The sequence below is a fragment of the Mustela lutreola genome, chromosome 15 (genome assembly GCF_030435805.1).
Source record: "Mustela lutreola isolate mMusLut2 chromosome 15, mMusLut2.pri, whole genome shotgun sequence".
In the NCBI taxonomy this organism is placed as follows: Eukaryota; Metazoa; Chordata; class Mammalia; order Carnivora; family Mustelidae; genus Mustela; species Mustela lutreola.
Window position 1 is genome coordinate 69,606,462 of NC_081304.1, and position 19,251 is coordinate 69,625,712.

Consider the following 19,251-nt stretch of genomic DNA (forward strand, 5'->3'; position numbering starts at 1 on the left):
GTATGACATTCTCCTAAGACATGCGCGTGACTTGATCAATATATTTACATATTTATATTTGAAGAAGAAGGAACTATTTGATGCAGCATATCCACGTTGATTATAAATTACCAGATATGGGGCTCCTGGGTGACCCAGGGCTTTAGGCCCCTGCCTTAGGCTCAGGTCATGATTTCAGGGTCCTGGGATGGAGTGCCACATCAGGCTCTCTGCTCAGCGGGGACCCTGCATCTCCCACCCCCTCTGTCTCTCTCTCTACCTACTTGTGTTCTGTCAAATGGGTAAATAAGATCTTTAAAAAAAGAATTACTAGGTGTGAAATACATCGAGGGTATGGGAAGGAAAATGATTTCACCTGATCAGACTAGGAAGTGGTTGAAGCTTGAATTAAAGTGCTATAAAAAGAGTAAAGACCTGGGAAATATATTGGGAAAAAATCCCTAGAAAAACAGCAATAATAACTGGCTGCTCCTTATTGATCCAGATCCTGCGGTAGGCAAAGAAGAGCTGGTTTTAGCCAGAGCATGATCTCCGTTTGTCTTCATGATCTGGCATTTCCTGCAAGCCAGGCATGGGGCTCTGCACTAGAGCTGCAAATGCTGGGGGGCCCTCACTGTCCCTTTTCTCTTCTCAGAGGGACAACGGGCATGTCCATGGTGCAGTGAGACAGGCTTTCCCACAGGGAGATAAAAGACTGCCAAGGGTAGTTTGGAGCTGGGAAAAGCCACTTAGGAACATATTTCCAGGGGAGGTGATAGACAAGGGCAAAGCAAAGAGTGAGGATGAGTGTGTCAAGTTTCAAAGTGCCAGGAGGCAGCACAGTGCATTCAGGAAACTACAGCAAGTTCATGACAACCGACAGCTGATCTCACAGCATCACCTGGGGATGGAGGCTGAGCCCAGGGGTTAAAACTGGGGCTGAGATGGTTTGTATACTATGCCGAGGAGGTGAGGTACTACACTGTAGGGGCACAGGGAGCTACCGGAGGATTTCAAATATCAGAATCGTAACCATAATAGTGTATTTAAATGCATCCTAGCTTTCATCCAGGGTAAGATGCACTATAGTTTGTGTTCGACTAAGAAAGAGAAATGCTGTCAGTTAAACTAAGATATGTCATCAAGTGCAAGGTGAGTGCCACCTTAATAGATATTAAAAGGGGGGGGACAAATCGTAGAACAAGTAAACTGTGGAACTAGAATAATTAAGAAAGGTCAAACACTTGGATCAACAAAATAAGTGATTATTGCTTCCCATGTGCCCCAAACTATATTAAGTCTTAGAACAAGACACATTCTCATCTTGATACCCCGCAGCTGTTAGACCCAAGGTACAGAGGGCAGTAGCCCACGACCAGCAGGCCCCAAGTGCCATGTTCAGACTCTAAGAGCAACTGCCTTGAGAGAGGAAACGGTTGAGAGTGGGCTTTCTGAGGTAGAGTATTATTAGCTGGGAAAGGAGGAGAATTGACACAGAATCGGAATTGATGCCCCTACATGACAGAGTTGGTGAAACTTCCCTTCTCAGAGATCTTGAGGCTGCTCAGAAATGTATTTTTCATTTTGGACGGAACATTCAGGATAAACATGATCTGTTCGAGTTTCTGGCTCTCTTATCAGGACTGTTTCTTAGGCTTCATTGGCACAAGAAAAGGGTTTTGATAGTCCAGGGTCAATCCTGACAAAAGCAAAGCACAGTATCTATGAAAATCTAACCACTCAGAAGAGAACAACAGATAAAAGGCCAGGCCTACCTGACCCTGCAGGATAGGTAAGGTTGGTCCGGCAACAGGGGTAGAGGGGAAGTGCCCATCTCCTGCTAGAAGAGCTAGAGAAGACCCCTTCCCGAGATACCACCAGGAGAGGAGAGCAGTAGGTGCTGCTGATGAAGAATATTTTAATCAGCAGAGAAGGTCAAAATGACAAAGGTCCAGGATCAGAGTACATATATGGGATTAAAAAGTAAAAAATAAAAAAAAAAAGATTTTTTTGAAAGGACTTCTTTTTTAAAGGACTTTAAACAAAAGTCCTTTTTAAGAGACAGTTGGCTGTTTAAACCAAAAGTACAACTCACTGAGAGAATCACTGCATTATATATTGGGGTAGAAAGGACCTGGAATGTAGAAAGACCCATTCTGCAGAGGATAAAAGAGAATCACCAACAGGCCTCATGCCTTGCACAGCCAGTGGCTAGAATCCCTGCCTCATGAGACCCTGTGCTAGAAGGCCGCTAGAACCATCTCAACTGTGTTAGTCTATCTTGGAAGCCAACAAGTGTTTGCCCAGTTAAGAGCACGGTAACAATCAGTCACGTTATGTTATAATGACTGTCGATATCTTTAAAAGCCTTGTCAAGTTCCTTTTTTAATAACCCTCACCCCACCCTTAGAGAAATTTAGCTGTGGTTCACCTCTTTGAAATACCTCATTGTTGTTCCACATTTACCATAGCCAAAAAAAAAAAAAAAAAAAAAGACAAGGCTTTTTATAAACAAAGTGTTCAGAAGGGGGCGCCACTGTAAACAATGAGATTTTTCGCTGCCAGGACACCTTTGTTGCAGAAACAGCTGAAAGCAATCAGGTCAGACAGAGCCAAGGGCTGGAGGGATTTTTAAAATTACAAAAACCGAACCAAATCAAACCAAACCAAAAATCAAAACCAAGGACCAAGATTTCAAGTTTGCTACTAAATGTATGATATTCTCCTAAGACATGCGCGTGACTTGATCAATATATTTACATATTTATATTTGAAGAAGAAGGAACTATTTGATGCAGCAAATCCACGTTGATTATAAATTACCAGATATGGGGCTCCTGGGTGGCTTAGTGCTTTAGGCCTCAGCCTTCGGCTCAGGTCATGATTTCAGGTTCCTGGGATAGAGCCCCACATCAGGCTCTCTGCTCAGCGGGGAGCCTGCAGCCCCCCCCCCCCGTCTTTCTCTCTAACTACTTGTGATCTGTCAAATGGGTAAATAAGATCTTTAAAAAAAGAATTACTAGGTGTGAAATACATCGAGGTTAGGGGAACGAAAATGATTTCACCTGATCAGCCTAGGAAGTGGTTGAAGCCTGAATTAAAGTGCCATAAAAAGAGTAAAGACCTGGGAAATATATGGGAAAAAATCCCTAGAAAAACAGCAATAATAACTGGCTGCTCCTTATTGATCCAGATCCTGCGGTAGGCAAAGAAGAGCTGGTTTTAGCCAGAGCATGATCTCCGTTTGTCTTCATGATCTGGCATTTCCTGCAAGCCAGGCATGGGGCTCTGCACTAGAGCTGCAAATGCTGGGGGGCCCTCACTGTCCCTTTTGTCTTCTCAGTGGGACAACGGGTATGTCCATTGTGCAGTGAGACAGGCTTTAACACAGGGAGATAAAAGACTGCACAGGGTAGGTTGGAGCTGGGAAAAGCCACTTAGGAACATATTTCCAGGGGAGGTGATAGACAAGGGCAAAGCAAAGAGTGAGGATGAGTGTGTCAAGTTTCAAAGTGCCAGGAGGCAGCACAGTGCATTCGGGAAACTACACAGCAAGTTCAAGACATCCGACAGCTGATCTCACAGCATCACCTGGGGATGGAGGCTGAGCCCAGGGGTTAAAACTGGGGCTGAGATGGTTTGTATTCTATGCCGAGGAGGTGAGGTACTATACTGTAGGGGCACAGGGAGCAACCAGAGGATTTCAAATATCAGAATCGTAACCATAATAGTGTATTTAATTGCATCCTAGCTTTCATCCAGGGTAAGATGCACTATAGTTTATGTTCGACTAAGAAAGAGAAATGCTGTCAGTTAAACTAAGATATGTCATCAACTGCAAGGTGAGTGCCAACTTAAGAGATATTAAAAGGGGGGGGGACAAATCGTAGAATAAGTAAACTGTGGAACTAGAATAATTAAGAAAGGTCGAACACTTGGATCAACAAAATAAGTGATTATTGCTTCCCATGTGCCACAAACTATATTAAGTCTTAGAACAAGACACATTCTCATCTTGATGCCCCGCAGCTGTTAGACCCAAGGTACAGAGGGAAGTAGCCAACGACCAGCATGCCCCAAGTGCCATGTGCAGACTCTAAGAGCAACCGCCTTTGAGAGAGGAAACGGTTGAGAGTGGGCTTTCTGAGGTAGAGAATTATTAGCTGGGAAAGGAGGAGAATTGACACAGAATCGGAATTGATGCCCCTACATGACAGAGTTGGTGAAACTTCCCTTCTCAGAGATCTTGAGGCTCCTCAGAAATGTATTTTTCATTTTTGACGGAACATTCAGGATAAATATGATCTGTTCGAGTTTCTGGCTCTCTTATCAGGACTGTTTCTTAGGCTTCATTGGCACAAGAAAAGGGTTTTGATAGTCCAGGGTCAATCCTGACAAAAGCAAAGCACAGTATCTATGAAAATCTAACCACTCAGAAGAGAACAACAGATAAAAGGCCAGGCCTACCTGACCCTGCAGGATAGGTAAGGTTAGTCTGGCACCAGGGGTAGACGGGAAGTGCCCATCTCCTGCTAGAAGAGCTAGAGAAGACCCCTTCCCGAAAGACCACCAGGAGAGGAGAGCAGTAGGTGCTGATGATGAAGAATATTTTAATCAGCAGAGAAGGTCAAAATGACAAAGTTCCAGATTCAGATTAAACATATGGGATTAAAAAATAAAAAATAAAAAAAAAGATTTTTTTTGAAAGGACTTTTTTTTTTTTAAAGGACTTTAAACAAAAGTCCTTTTTAAGAGACTGTTGGCTGTTTAAACCAAAAGTATAACTCACTGAGAGAATCGCTGCATTATTTATTGGGGTAGAAAGGACCTGGAATGTAGAAAGACCCATTCTGCAGAGGAAAAAAGAGAATCACTAACAGGCCTCATGCCTTGCACAGCCAGTGGCTAGAATCCCTGCCTCATGAGAACCTGTGCTAGAAGGCTGCTAGTACCATCTCAACTATGTTAGTCTATCTTGGAAGCCAACAACTGTTTGCCCAGTTAAGAGCACGGTAACAATCAGTCACGTTATGTTATAATGACTGTCGATATCTTTAAAAGCCTTGTCAAGGGACGCCTTGGTGGCTCAGTTGGTTGAGCAGCTGCCTTCGGCTCAGGTCATGATCCCAGCGTCCTGGGATCGAGTCCCACATCGGGCTCCTTGCTTGGTGGGGAGCCTGCTTCTCCCTCTGCCTCTGCCTGCCATTCTGTCTGCCTGTGCTCGCTCTCTCCCCCCCCCTCTGATAAATAAATAAAATCTTAAAAAAATTTTAAAAAAAATAAAAGCCTTGTCAAGTTCCTTTTTGAGTAACCCTCACCCCACCCTTAGAGAAATTTAGCTGTGGTTCACCTCTTTGAAATACCTCATTGTTGTTCCACATTTACCATAGCCAAAAAAAAAAAAAAAAAAAAGACAAGGCTTTTTATAAACAAAGTGTTCAGAAGGGGGCGCCACTGTAAACAATGAGATTTTTCGCTGCCAGGACACCTTTGTTGCAGAAACAGCTGAAAGCAATCAGGTCAGACAGAGCCAAGGGCTGGAGGGATTTTTAAAATTACAAAAACCGAACCAAATCAAACCAAAACAAAAATCAAAACCAATGGCCAAGATTTCAAGTTTGCTACTAAAGCTATGACATTCTCCTAAGACATGCGCGTGACTTGATCAATATATTTACATATTTATATTTGAAGAAGAGGGAACTATTTGATGCAGCAAATCCACGTTGATTATAAATTACCAGATATGGGGCTCCTGGGTGGCTCAGTGCTTTAGGCCTCTGCCTTCGGCTCAGGTCATGATTTCAGGGTCCTGGGATGGAGCCCCACATCAGGCTCTCTGCTCAGCAGGGAGCCTGCTTCCCCCTTTCTCTCTACCTGCCTCTCTAGCTACTTGTGATCTGTCAAATGGGTAAATAAGATCTTTAAAAAAAGAATTACTAGTAGTGAAATACATCGAGGGTATGGGAAGGAAACTGATTTCACCTGATCAGACTAGGAAGTGGTTGAAGCCTGAATTAAAGTGCCTTAAAAAGAGTAAAGACCTGGGAAATATATTGGGAAAAAATCCCTATAAAAACAGCATTAATAACTCTCTGCTCTTTAATGATCCAGATCCTGCGGTAGGCAACGAAGAGCTGGTTTTAGCCAGAGGATGATCTCCGTTTGTCTTCATGATCTGGCATTTATTGCAAGCCAGGCATGGATCTCTGCACTAGAGCTGCAAATGCTGTGGGGGGCCCTCACTGTCCCTTTTCTCTTCTCAGCGGGACAACCGGCATGTTCACGGTTCAGTGTGACAGGCTTTACCACAGGGAGATAAAAGACTGCCAAGAGTAGGTTGGAGCTGGGAAAAGCCACTTAAGGAACTGATTTTCAGGGGAGGTGATAGACAAGGGCAAAGCAAAGAATGAGGATGAGTGTGTCAAGTTTCAAAGTGCCAGGAGGAGGCACAGTGCATTCGGGAACGTACAGCAAGTTCATGACAACCGACAGCTGATCTGGCAGCATCACCTGGGGATGGAGGCTGAGCCGCCGGGTTAACACTGGGGCTGAGATGGTTTGTATACATGCCGAGGAGGTGAGGTACTACACTGAAGGGGCACAGGGAGCCAACGGAGGATTTCAAATATCAGAATCGTAACCATAATAGAGTATTTCATTGCATCTTAGCTTTCATCAAGGGTAAGATGCACTATAGTTTATGTTCGACTAAGAAAGAGAAATACTGTCAGTTAAACTAAGAAGAGTCCTCAATTGAAAGGTGAGTCCACCTTAAGAGATATTAAAATGGGGGGGAGGAAAAATCTTAGATTAAGTAAATAGTGGAACTAGAATAATTGAGAAAGGTCGAACTCTTGGATCAACTTAAAAAGTGATTATTGCTTACCATGTGCCCCAAACTATATTAAGTCTTAGAACAAGAGACGTTCTCATCTTGATGCCCCGCAGCTGCTAGACCCAAGGTACAGAGGGCAGTAGCCAACGACCAGCAGGCCCCAAGTGCCATGTTCAGACTCTAAGAGCAACTGCCTTCGAGAGAGGAAATCGTTGAGAGTGGGCTTTCTGAGGTAGAGAATTACTAGCTAGGAAAGGAAGAAAATTGACACAGAATCGGAATTGATGCCCCTACATGACAGAGTTGGTGAAACTTCCCTTCTCAGAGATCTTGAGGCTGCTCAGAAATGTATTTTTCATTTTGGACGGAACATTCAGGATAAACATGATCTGTTCGAGTTTCTGGTTCTCTCATCAGGACTGTTTCCTAGGCTTCAGTGGCACAAGAAAAGGGTTTTGAAAGTCCAGGGTAAATCCTGACAAAAGCAAAGCACGGTGTCTATGAAAAACTAACCACTCAGAAGAGAACAACAGATAAAAGCCCAGGCCGACCTGACCCTGCAGGATAGGTAAGGTTGGTCCGGCAACAGGGGTAGAGGGGAAGTGCCCATCTCCTGCTAGAAGAGCAAGAGAAGACCCCTTCCCGAGAGACCACCAGGAGAGGAGAGCAGTAGGTACTGATGATGAAGAATATTTTAATCAGCAGAGAAGGTTAAAATGACAAAGTTCCAGGATCAGAGTAAACCTATGGGATTAAAAAATAAATAATTAAAAAAAAATTTTTTTGAAAGGACTTTTTTTTTTTAATGGAGTTTAAACTAAAGTCCTTTTTAAGAGACAGTTGGCTGTTTAAACCAAAAGTACAACTCACTGAGAGAATCGCCGCATTATTTATTGGGGCAGAAATGACCTGGAATGTACAAAGACCCATTCCGCAGAGGAACAAATAGAATCACTAACAGGCCTCATGCCTTGCACAGCCAATGGCTAGAATCCCTGCCTCATGAGACCTTTTTAAAAGCTGTACTCATAATGGAACGGAAGGTGTCATTTCCCTATAATTTTATATATGTCATTAATTTGTTGCAAAGCCTAGTAGCACTGGGAGCAGAAACTGGGACCAAAGAGTGAGACCCTGTTTGACAAGAGGGACCAGCCACCTCTTCTTCAGATGCAGGGGGAGCCCTGGCGTGCTGACTCCTCCCTTCTTCCTTTCCCCTTTCCTCCCTCCCTCCCTCTTCCCTTCCCCTCTCTCCTTCCCTGGTGGTGCCCTTTCCCGATGCCCACTTCATCCCTTTTCCTTTCTTACATGCCTGTCTTCTAGAGTTTCTTCTCTCCTGCCAATTACTTCCCTTCGTCTGAATCTCCTCTTTGGTCCCTTTCTCCCTGCTCTCTGCTCCTCCTCCCCTTCCCTGGCCCCTGTTCAGCTCCATCCAGACTGCAGGCAGAGCTGGACTAACACGCTCACTCACTAGCTCAGCCACCCTCCAGAGAAGTCACTCTTCGGTGGCCACCTTCCTGATCCCGTGGTCCTTTCTCCACTTATTCAGCTATTGCTCTGAAGTCTGAGGAGGACAGTGCGGGGCTGCTGCAGAATCAGGCCAGAGGAGAAACCAAACCATTTGTCCACACTGTCCCCCAGTACTGCTGCTCTGAGAGCTTTTGGAGTCCTCAACAGGGTAGGATTTAGGGGATTCTTCAGAACCGGGAGTGAACCCCACACAAAAATAATAATCACAAATGAAATCTAAGTTAACTCTGAAGTCCCAAAGTCAAAGAATTGCCTTGAATCTGTCACTAGAAAGCACCCAAGGCCTCACTCTCTGGGTTCTGGGTGCCCTGGGAATGGCAGGAGTCTCTGACCCCCTTCCCTCTTCATTCACTCCCAAAGAACGTCCTCTGAGGTGGTTCAAACTTCCTCTGAGAAACTGTCTCTGGGAACTGTAGGCCCTCGGCTGCTGGGACGAATGAGGGTGATGTCAGGACCTGATGGGCAGCTTTACCAGGAGATGGTGGCTTCTGGATGCAGTCCTCAGGTCCCATGGTCTGGGTGAGATCAGGGTCTTTCAGTGGAGGAGGACAGATGTGATTTCAGATTTTGAGTTGATTCTGGGATGATTAGTGCTTTGGAGGGCATTGGGTGAAGGTATTTTGCACACGGGAAGGACACGAATTTGGGGAGCCAGTGAGTGGACTGTTAAGAGCTGACCTTGCATTACCCCCAGAAACCTTGCTGCTGTCCTTATCTCTGGTACCACAGAACGTAACCTTATTTGGAACTAGAGTCCTTACACATGCAATCACATTACAGTGAGGTCGTAAGAGTGGGCCCTAATCTCCTGTAACTGACCTCCTTATGTAAAGGGAAAATCTGGACAGAGAGATGCCCCTACTGTCAGTGGTGGGCAGTGCATGAACTTCTAGAACCCTGACAGTAGTGGAAAACAGACTCAGGCTGGGCACTAGGTAAATGGGAGCTCTAGTGGAATTTCAGATGAAGATGCTGTGGACCTCGGCTTCCCAGGTCATAGTGATGTTAGGATTTCAAATTCAAGTCAGAGATGAAAGAAACATCTGGACTCGGTCCTCAGGTACACGCAGTGTTCTGGACTGAGGCTAGAACCAGAGACCATTCTAATGAAAGGCCTCCACAGGTGGGCTCTCACAGGTGGGCTCTGACTCAGTTTCCTGTATATTCATTCATGAAATCGCTCTGCGGGTAAACATGCAGAACAAAACCATTTAATAAAAGTGACAATGAGGTGAGGAAAGGGACGCCAGAAGGCATGTGAATGTGGAGAGAGGAAGAGCCAGGGTGGAAAAACCGAGAATCCCTCCCTGCACTCCTTGCTGCCAGGGAGGTCTGTGGGACTAGCTTCCACCTGGGATCCCAAGTCCAGAACAAAAGTGGCGGGGCCACGCCACGGGATGAGAGAAGGGGGTCCTCGGGCATCCGCGCGTGGGGGTCCCAAACGATGGGGGCTATTGCGCTAGCTGGCGGGGGGGGGGGGGCACCTAGCATGGCTCTGTCCCCGGCCGGACCCCCTGGGGTCCCGGGTGCGGCGTGTCGTCCGGGGTGGTCTCGCAGCCCCGGGGGTCGCGGGAGACTGGGTCCCGACACACCCGCGAGCTCGCGGCCCGCGCTTTCTGCTCCAAATGAGGGTGCGGCGCGGTGTCACTTTACCTGCTCACAGAGGGTCGTCCAGAGAAGCCATGGGGCGGGGCGGGGCAGCCGGCCGCCGGACAGCGCGGCCTCAGGGGCTGGGCTGGAGCGCGGGATTGCAGGGGCGGCGAGGCAGGGGGTCCTGAGTCCTGACTGGGCCACAGCACAGCACCTGGCGCTGCGCGCCCCTCCTCTGCCAGCCCCTCCACCTCCTCTCAGACTCTCCCCCGCGTCCTCCGAGAGCTCACTTCCCGCTTCCGCAATTAGCAAAGCCCATTCTCCGGGCGCCCCCGCCCCCCTCCCCCTCCGCCCTGAGGCGCAGGCCCGGGGCACGGGCGCAGGCGAAGCCCCGGGGGACTGCGAGCTTGGCCAGCGCCAGCGCTGGGAAGCCTCCTAGCCTGGCTCCCCGAGCGGGTGTCCGAGTGCTGCCTGGCTGCGAAAAAGATCATCAGCCCTAAACCCGGCTGCACTCTCTGGTACCTTCGCTGGCTTCCTGATTGTGCCCAAAGACGGGAACCAGCTTCCCCAGCACAGGCCTAGGCTGAGATGCCTGCCCGCGATCTATTTGAGCAGTCTCCTAGTCTCCAGGCAGGGCCCGCCATTGCATGATGGCACGCGCAAATCACTTCGATCTGGATGTTTGGGTTTTTGTTTGTTTTTTGGTTATTGGTTATTACATGACCTCCATGGTAGGTGCTCCACAAAGGGAGTGAAAAGAGGACGCCTGATACATACGCATATGGCCATTCTAGAAAAAGAGCTTGGGGTTCTCTCGGAAGCGTGGCATTGGTCCTTGCACTATGTTTTAATAGAAATGGGATTATGCACCAACTTACTTAAATGAGCATAGTTTGAAATCGTTTACTAAGAATAAATATTTAAAACAGTTATATTTTAACGAAATCTATCATCAATCATAAATCTATTACACGAAGGTTAAAGGAAATTTAAATGCAATAGCACTCTCTTCAGGGTTTTAAATAATCCGTGTCTGTCTTGGCACATGAGATTGCAAAGATAGGAAATGGTTTGTAAAAGATCATATAACAGCTTTTACTATACGGTATCAGCAATTTATCCTAAAGGAGCTGCCACCAGCTAAAAACTCAGCTTTGAAAAATGCAGAAAAGCAGCAAACGTTTACATACCCTCTTGGTGACCAGAGGCGTGCTTTGTGCCCCTCATCATCTCTTTCGTGGTTCTGAGGCCCTTGGCGCTCAGTAGTTTAGTGTCTTATTTTCCGGAATAGGCCATTGAAGAAATACCAGGCCCAGAGAAGAAGGTCCTGCTGGGTGTCTGAAGAAAGTACAACCTTTGAGATGAAGCTTTCTGGGGAATTTGTTAGTGGTTTGGTCTGCTTCTGATAGGATGGGAAATTTTATTTTTAAAGATTTTATTTATTTATTTGATAGAGATCACAAGTAGGAAGAGAGGCAGGCAGAGAGAGAGGAAGAAACAGGCTCCCTGCTGAGGAGTGAGCCTGATGTGGGGCTCAATCCCAGGACCCTGGAATCATGACCTGAGCCGAAGGCAGAGGCTTTAACTCACTCTGCCACCCAGGTGCCCAAGGGAAATTTTTTTAAAGGTTTTATTTATTTATTTATTTGACAGACAGAGATCACAAGTAGTCAGAGAGCATGCAGAGAGAGAGAAGTGGAAGCAGGCTCCCTGCTGAGCAGAGAGCCAGACATGGGACTCAATCCCAGGACCCTAGGATCATGACCTGAGCCGAACGCAAAGGCCCAGTAAGCCAAACTCACTGAACTACTCGGGTGCCCCAGGAAGGGAAATTTTTTTAAGAGTATTTTCTCTTTGAATCTATTTTGAGGTTTGGTTTGTGGTTATTTCAGACTTTTCATGAAGATGGAATTTCTTCTGAGGTTGTTTGTCAGGAACCGCATATCAAATCGAGCTATCTTGTTAGCAATAAATAAATAAATAAATAAATAAATAAAAGCTCAAGTGTTGGTATAAAGCTATTATGGTTTTCAAAATCCCGAACTATAATTCATGTATCGTGGTCATTCTTTATCATATCAAACAGGAGAGAGGTGGCAGAAACGCACTTTCAGGTTAATTTTTTTACAAGGAAGATTGACTTATGAACATACTTTGTTATTCCCTTTCATTCAATTTCCCTGTACCTCCTTTTCTATGAATTGTAATGGTAAACCATCATTATTTTATTTTTACTGTTGGCCCGTGAGAATTAGAGATCAATGCCCAAGTGAAAGCAGAAGGCAGGTTTATTAAAGCAACAGCACACTATCTAAGGGAGAGCAGGTCATATTCCATGAGGTGGAGCTGGCCCTTACTTTGTTTTGGGATTGGATATTTCTTGGTCTTTTTGAAGTGGGAGGACCTTCAACATGCAGTGGATTGATCTCTAATGGAGGCTGCTTCCAATCATTTGGGGGACTCCTACCACATGTTGGGAAAAGGAGTTGTTGTCATTTTTATTTTATTTTTTTCAGGGTTCCAAAATTCACTGTTTATGCACCACACCCAGTACTCCATGCAATATGTGCCCTCCATAACTCCCATTAACAGGCTTACCCAACCCTCTGCCCCCTCCCCTCAAAACTCTCAGTTTGTTTCTCAGAGTCTCTCATGGTTTGTCTCCCCCTCCAATTTCCCCCCACTCACTTCTCCTCTTGATCACCCAGTGTCTTCTGTGTTATTCTTTATGCTCCACAATTAAGTGAAACCATATGAAAATTGACAATTTCTGCTTGAATTATTTCACTCAGGATTATCTCCTCCAGGCCCATCCATGTTGATACAAAAGTTGGGTATCCTTCCTTTCAGAAGGAAGCATAATACTCCATTGTAAAAATGGATCATATCTTCTTTATCCGTTCATCCATTGAAGGTCATCTTGGTTCTTTCCAAAGTTTAATGACTGTGGCCATTGCTGCTATAAACATTAGGGTACAGATGTCCCTTCTTTTCACTGCATCTGTATCTTAGGGGTAAATACTCAGTAGTGCAATTGCAGGGTCATAGGGTAGCTCTAATTTTAATTTCTTAAGGAGTCTCCACACTGTATCCCAAAGTAGCTGCACCAACTGGCATTCTCACCAATAGTGTAAGAGGGTTCCCCATTCTCCACATCCTCTCCAACACTTGTTGTTTATTGCCTTGTTAATTTTGGCCATTCTAACTGTGTAAGGTGGTATCCCAATGTGCTTTTGATTTGAATCTCCCTGATGGCTAATGATGATGAACATTTAGTCATGCATCTGTTTGCCATTTGTATGTCTTCTTTGGAGAAGTGTCTGTTCATGTCTTCTGCCCATTTTTTGACATGATTATCTGTTTTTTGTGTGTTGAGTTTGAGGAGTTCTTTATAGATCTTGGATATCAGCCCTTTATCTGTAATGTCATTTGTGAAAATCTTCTCCCATTCAGTGGGTTGTCTCTTCATTTTGTTGATGGTTTCCTTTGCTGTGCAGAAACTTTTGATCTTGATGAAGTCCCAAAAGTTCATTTTTGCTTTTGTTTCCTTTGTCTTTGTTGACATGTCTTGAAAGAATTTGCTGTGGCCAGTGTCCAAGAGGTTACTGCCTATGTTCTCCTCTAGGATTTTGATAGATTCCTGCCTCACGTTGAGGTCTTTTGTCCATTTCGAATTTATCTTATGTATGATATAAGAGAATGGTTGAGTGTCATTCTTCCATACATAGCTGTCCAATTTTTCCAGCAGCATTGATTGAAGAGGCTGTCTTTTTCCACTTTGTAATTTTCTCTTCTTTGTCAAAGATTTTTTGACCATAGAGTTGATGGTCCATATCTGGGCACTCTACTCTAATCCAATGGTCTACATGTCTTTTAACCCACTGAGCCACCCAGGTGCCCCTTTTAAGCTATTATTTAAAAGTAGAGTCATTCTTTTTTTTAAGAAATTATTCTTTATTTATTTGACACAGAGAGATCACAAATGGACGGAGGACAGGCAGAGGTTTAGGGTTAGATAACGTTGGGGTCAGGGTTAGCATAAGGCATAGGTTAGGGGTCAGGTTAGGGTTAGGTTCATGGTTAGGTTAGGGTAAGGCTCACAGTAGGGTCAGGGTTAGAGTTACGCTCAGAGTCAGGGTCAGGGTCAGTGTTAGGGTGACGGTTAGGTTTAGGGTCAGGTTCAGGGTCATGGTCAGGTTTAGGGTCAGGTTCAAGTTTTGGTTTTGCAGCAAGGTTCATGTCAGGGTCAGGGTTAGGTTTGGGACAGGTTTAGTGTCAGGGTTAGTGTTAGGTCAGCTTTATGTTTAGGTTCTGTTTTATGAGTAGGTTCAGGATAAGGGTTAGCTTTAGGGTTACGATTCTGTTCAGAATCATGGATTGGGTCAGAGTTAGGTTTACAGTCAGGGTTAGGGTCAGTGTTAAGGTCAAGGCCAGGGTCAGGTTTAAGGTTAAGATCTGAAATAGGCAAAGGTCAGAGTTAGGGTTATGATCAGGGTCAGGGAGAGGGTCAGATTTATTGTTAAAGTGGGGTTAGGGTTAGGGTTAGAGGTAGGTTGAGGGTTAGGGTTAGACCGGGTTAGGGTCAGTGTCAGGGATAATGTTAGGGGTTAGTTTTAGGGTTAGGTTCAGCGTTAGGTTTCGGGTCAGGGCCTGTGTTAGTGTCAGGATTCAGGGTTACGGTTAAGGTTAGACTTAGGGTCCGGCTCACATTCAGTGTCAGGGTTAGTGTTAGGGTCAGGGTCAGCGTCACTGTTAGGGTCAGGGTAAGGCTTATGGTCTTTGGCTGGGTCAGGGTCAGGGTGAAGACTAGGGCCAGTGACAGCTTTACGGTCAAGATCAGGTTTTGGTTTAAAGTCCACATTCGGATCAGGGACAGGGTTATGTACTGGTAAGTGTTAGAATCATGGTTAGGTTTAGGGTCAGGGCCAGAGTCAGGTTTAGGGTCAGGGTCTGGTATAGGCAAAGTTCAGGGGTAGGGTTATGATCATAGTCAGGTAGGGGTCAGGGTTTTTGTTAAAGTTTAAAGTTAGTGTAGGGTTAGCGTTAGGTTGACTGTTAGGGTTAGAACTTGTTAGGGTCAGGGTCCGTGGTAGGGTTAGGGGTTAGTGTTAGGGTTAGGTTCAGCAATAGGATTCGGTGCACGGCCCATGTTAGTGTCAGGGTCTGGGTTACATTTAGGGTTAGAGTTAGGGTCAGGCTCACAGTCAGGGTCAGGTTTAGTGTTCAGGTCAGGGTCGGGGTCACTGTTAGGGTCAGGGTTAGGTTGATGGACATGGTCTGGGTCAGGGTCAGGGTGAAGTTTCGCGCCAGTGTCTTTTAAGGGTCTGGTTCAGGTATTGGTTTAAAGTCCACATTCGGGTCAGGGACAGGGTTATGTAATGGTCAGTTTTAGTCTCATGCTTAGGATTAGGGTCAGGGTCAGGGTCAGGGTCAGGTGAAGGTCAGGGCCAGGGTCAGGTTTAGGGTCAGGCTTTGGTTTAGGGGCAATGTTCGGTTCAGTGTCACAGTTAGGTTTTGGCGGAAGGGTTTGGGATTGGAGTTAGGGTTAGAGTTAGAAGTAGGGTTATGGTTAGGGTTAGGGATAGCGTCAGGTCAGGGTTAGGGTTTGGTTTAGTGTAGAGGATAGTGTTAGGGTCAGGGTCAGCGTTGGGTTTAGGTTCAGGGTCCGTAGAGGGTCATGGTTAGAGTTACCTTTAGGTTTAGGATTAGCGTCAGGCTCACAGTCACGGTCAGGGATAGGGTTAGGGTCAGGGTTAGGTCAGCGTCAGGGTTTGGATTAGGGTCAGGGTCATGGTCATGGCTAGGTATGAGTCATGGTTACGGTAATGTCAGACGTAGGTTTAGGTTCAGGGTCCGCAAAAGGGTCAGTGTCAGGCTTAGGTTTAGGTTTAGGGTTCAGGTCAGGATCACAGTCAAGTTCAGGGTCAGGGTCATGGTCAGGGCTTTGGTTAGGGTTTGGGGCAGGCTCACAGTCAGGGTCAGGGTCAGTGTTAGTGGTTACTCTTGGTGTTAGCCGCGCTCCTGGGTCATGGACCCATCCCTTCAGGGTCTCAGGATAAACCCTGGGCAGAAGGGTGTAGACCCTACACCCGATCCCACTTAACTTGCCTTAAACTAGGGTGTGAACATGACTTGCCCACCAGACATCTAACCCCGCATCAGTCTGATCCTGCTTGGGGCATCTCCACCCACGATGGCAAGGCCAGGTCCTCTTTACACACAGACACACAGACACCCAGAGCCGCGCGCACACACACACACACACACACACACACACACACACACTCACAGAGAGAGAGACGGGGAAGAGACATAGGGCTACACTGGTTGATCAGAAGGTGTGGACTCTCAGACTCGGAGCCCACTTGTGTCCCCTTTGAATTTATTAGCCAAAGGGCCTGAGCCGTTGGGGAAACCTGATAGACCTGCCAGGGATTGGACGTGTCTGGCGGGCGCGCTCTCTTCCCCCTGCATCTCTGGGCTTCAGTACAGCAGAAGAACATGTCGCTTCCTTTAGGACGTGCCTAGAAATGAGCTGGGCACGGCCGTTTTCTCTGTAATGGGGTGCCTGGATACGTGGGTTCCAATTCCGTTGGGCTCTGTCGTCAAGGAAGTGAGGTCACCACTGCCTGGGGGTTCCTTACCGAACTTCCTGCTTCAACAGAGCTCCCTGAGACGCCGGTCTCCAAGCTGCTCAAGGCTCACACTCCACTCAATGCAGTTCCCATCCAGTTACCCCCATACAGCCTCTCCACGCTCCGGGAGGGCTGGGTGCAGCTGTTGTGCCCGCTGGAGGGAACAGAGCACGGTTTAGACCAGGTTAGTGTTAGGGTTAGGGTTAAGAAAGACTTAGGGTCAGGGTTAGAGTTAGACGTCGTTGGGGTCAGGGTGAGCGTAAGGCTTAGGGTAGGGGTCACGGTTAGGGTTAGGTTCATGGTTAGGTTTAGGGTAAAGCTCATAGTAGGGTCAGGGTTAGCGTTATGCTCAGAGTCAGGGTCAGGGTCAGTGTTAGGGTGACGGTTAGGTTTAGGGTCAGGTTCAGGGTCATGGTCAGGTTTAGGGTCAGGTTCAAGTTTTGGTTTTGCAGTAAGGTTCATGTCAGGGTCAGGGTTAGGTTTGGGACAGGTTTAGTGTCAGGGTTAGGGTTAGGACAGCTTTATGTTTAGGTTCTGTTTTATGAGTAGGTTCAGGATCAGGGTTAGCTTTAGGGGTATGATTCTGTTCAGAATCACGGATTGGGTCAGAGTTAGGTTTACAGTCAGGGTTAGGGTCAGTGTTAAGGTCAAGGCCAGGGTCAGGTTTAAGGTTAAGATCTGACATCGGCATAGGTCAGAGTTAGGGTTATGATCAGGGTCAGGGAGAGGGTCAGATTTATTGTTAAAGTGGGGTTAGGGTTAGGGTTAGAGGTAGGTTGAGGGTTAGGGTTAGACTGGGTTAGGGTCAGTGTCAGGGATGATGTTAGGGGTTAGTTTTAGGGTTCGTTTGCTTTCCAAAGCAAACTCAGGATTCTGCCGTAGGTTTGTTGTTATTTTCTGATCCTGTGTTCTTTATGTTCTGGTGTTCACTTTAATTTTTTTGATTCCCAGTAGTTAGCATGCGGTGTTGGCTTAGTTTCAGGTGTGTGAGACAGGCAACGGCTCTGTACATCTGAGGGCTCACCCCGGGAGTGTGCCCCTTAGTGCTATCTCCAGTTCCAAGTGTCCCCGATATCATTCATGATCATAACGATGTAGGGGCACAGTGGGCATTGGGAGTCTGGGCTTCTGACTCTCGCCTGCTGCTCTGTACAATGTTTTCTATGTGTATTATTCGCATATTTCTTAAAATCTCAGTGGGGAGAAGCCTGTTTGAGGGACCTTCTGTTTAATTCGCCTCTGGATCTCCTCACAGCTTTTGTCCAAAGAATGCTTGTCGTGCACTTCCAGACAAAACAGTAAGCTTTGTGAGAGCAGGGTGTATTTCTTGCTTTATTTTCTCGTGCCCCCCACCCCTGTCGGAATGAATGTCGAGCTCCCAGGGGTGTTCATTATTATTATTATTTATTGAATGGATGACTTTGTATTTTTTTGTTCTTTAAGGATGAGAGTTTTCATAATGTCCCTCAACCTCTTTGATAATATTTGTAGTATAAAAGGTCTTTAATGATTTGGTGCTTGGGCATATAGGTATATGCACATGTAAACTGAGAGGGCCAAAGTTAAAACATGAATAAAGGGCCATAAGAAAACAAATGGAGGGGCGCCTGGTGGCTCAGTTGGTTAAACGTCTGACTCTTGATTTTGGCTCAGGTCATGATCTCAGGATCATGAGATTGAGCCCCGCATTGAGCTCTGTGCTCAGCAGGATGTTGGCTCGAGATTCTCTCTCTCCCTCTGCCCCTCCCCTGCACGCGCACATGCAGTCTCTCTCTCTCTCAAATAAACAAATCTTTTTAAAAAAATAGTAAAGAAATGCCCATAGAAAGATTCAGGATGGGGAAAAGAAGAAATAAGAGTATAGAATATGAGAAAGCAAAGTCTAGGGGTTTTTTTTTCCTCTATAAACTTGCAATAGAATATGGAAGTATGCTTATCTAGAACTAAGATTGGCATTCTTGAGAATTCTGTGTTTCATAGAAATATTCAAAATATAGCATGCCCTATATATTTGAAGTTAACTTTTGGTCTTTATTTTCCTGCATTTAGCATGGGAAATAAAGATGATTAAGAGTAAAGATGGTGATGTTTTTTGTTTGCTTAATTTTTATTTTTATAGATGTGTGTGTTGAGGCTTATACAAGTTATTTGATCAGTTGAAAAGATTGAAAAAATCTTAAATTCACAAAGTTCTAAAGAAACCTCTGCACTAGAAGGAAGCAGGTAAGCATTTTTTTTTAACTAAGTAGCACATAAATTAATACTTCACATCCAGTCTAATTAGGCGTGGACGGCATAGTTAGAATTCATTTCTGAACAAGAAGAAAATCCAGGTTTGTGGCTAGAATGTAGCTCCAGGAGAGTGGAGAGCATGAAATGGTGAAATCTATAACACGTTCCTATAAACCCTTTGGTTATAGACCACAGTTCCAACATGTCATTATGCTTGCAGTGGAAAAGTATATTTGGAATCACCTTCCCTGAGGACTAGCAAAGTCCTGTTGATCTTTAAGGTATACCTACCATTCATCTTGGTTTTTCTCCATCTCATTTTTTTCCCTAGACATGCCCAGAGTATTACCATTGATGTATTTTGCACCAGCATTTTATTATTATGAAACAGTATAGGACATATCCAGTTGAAATTTACAAACAGGAAAGAAAAAACTTATGAAATAG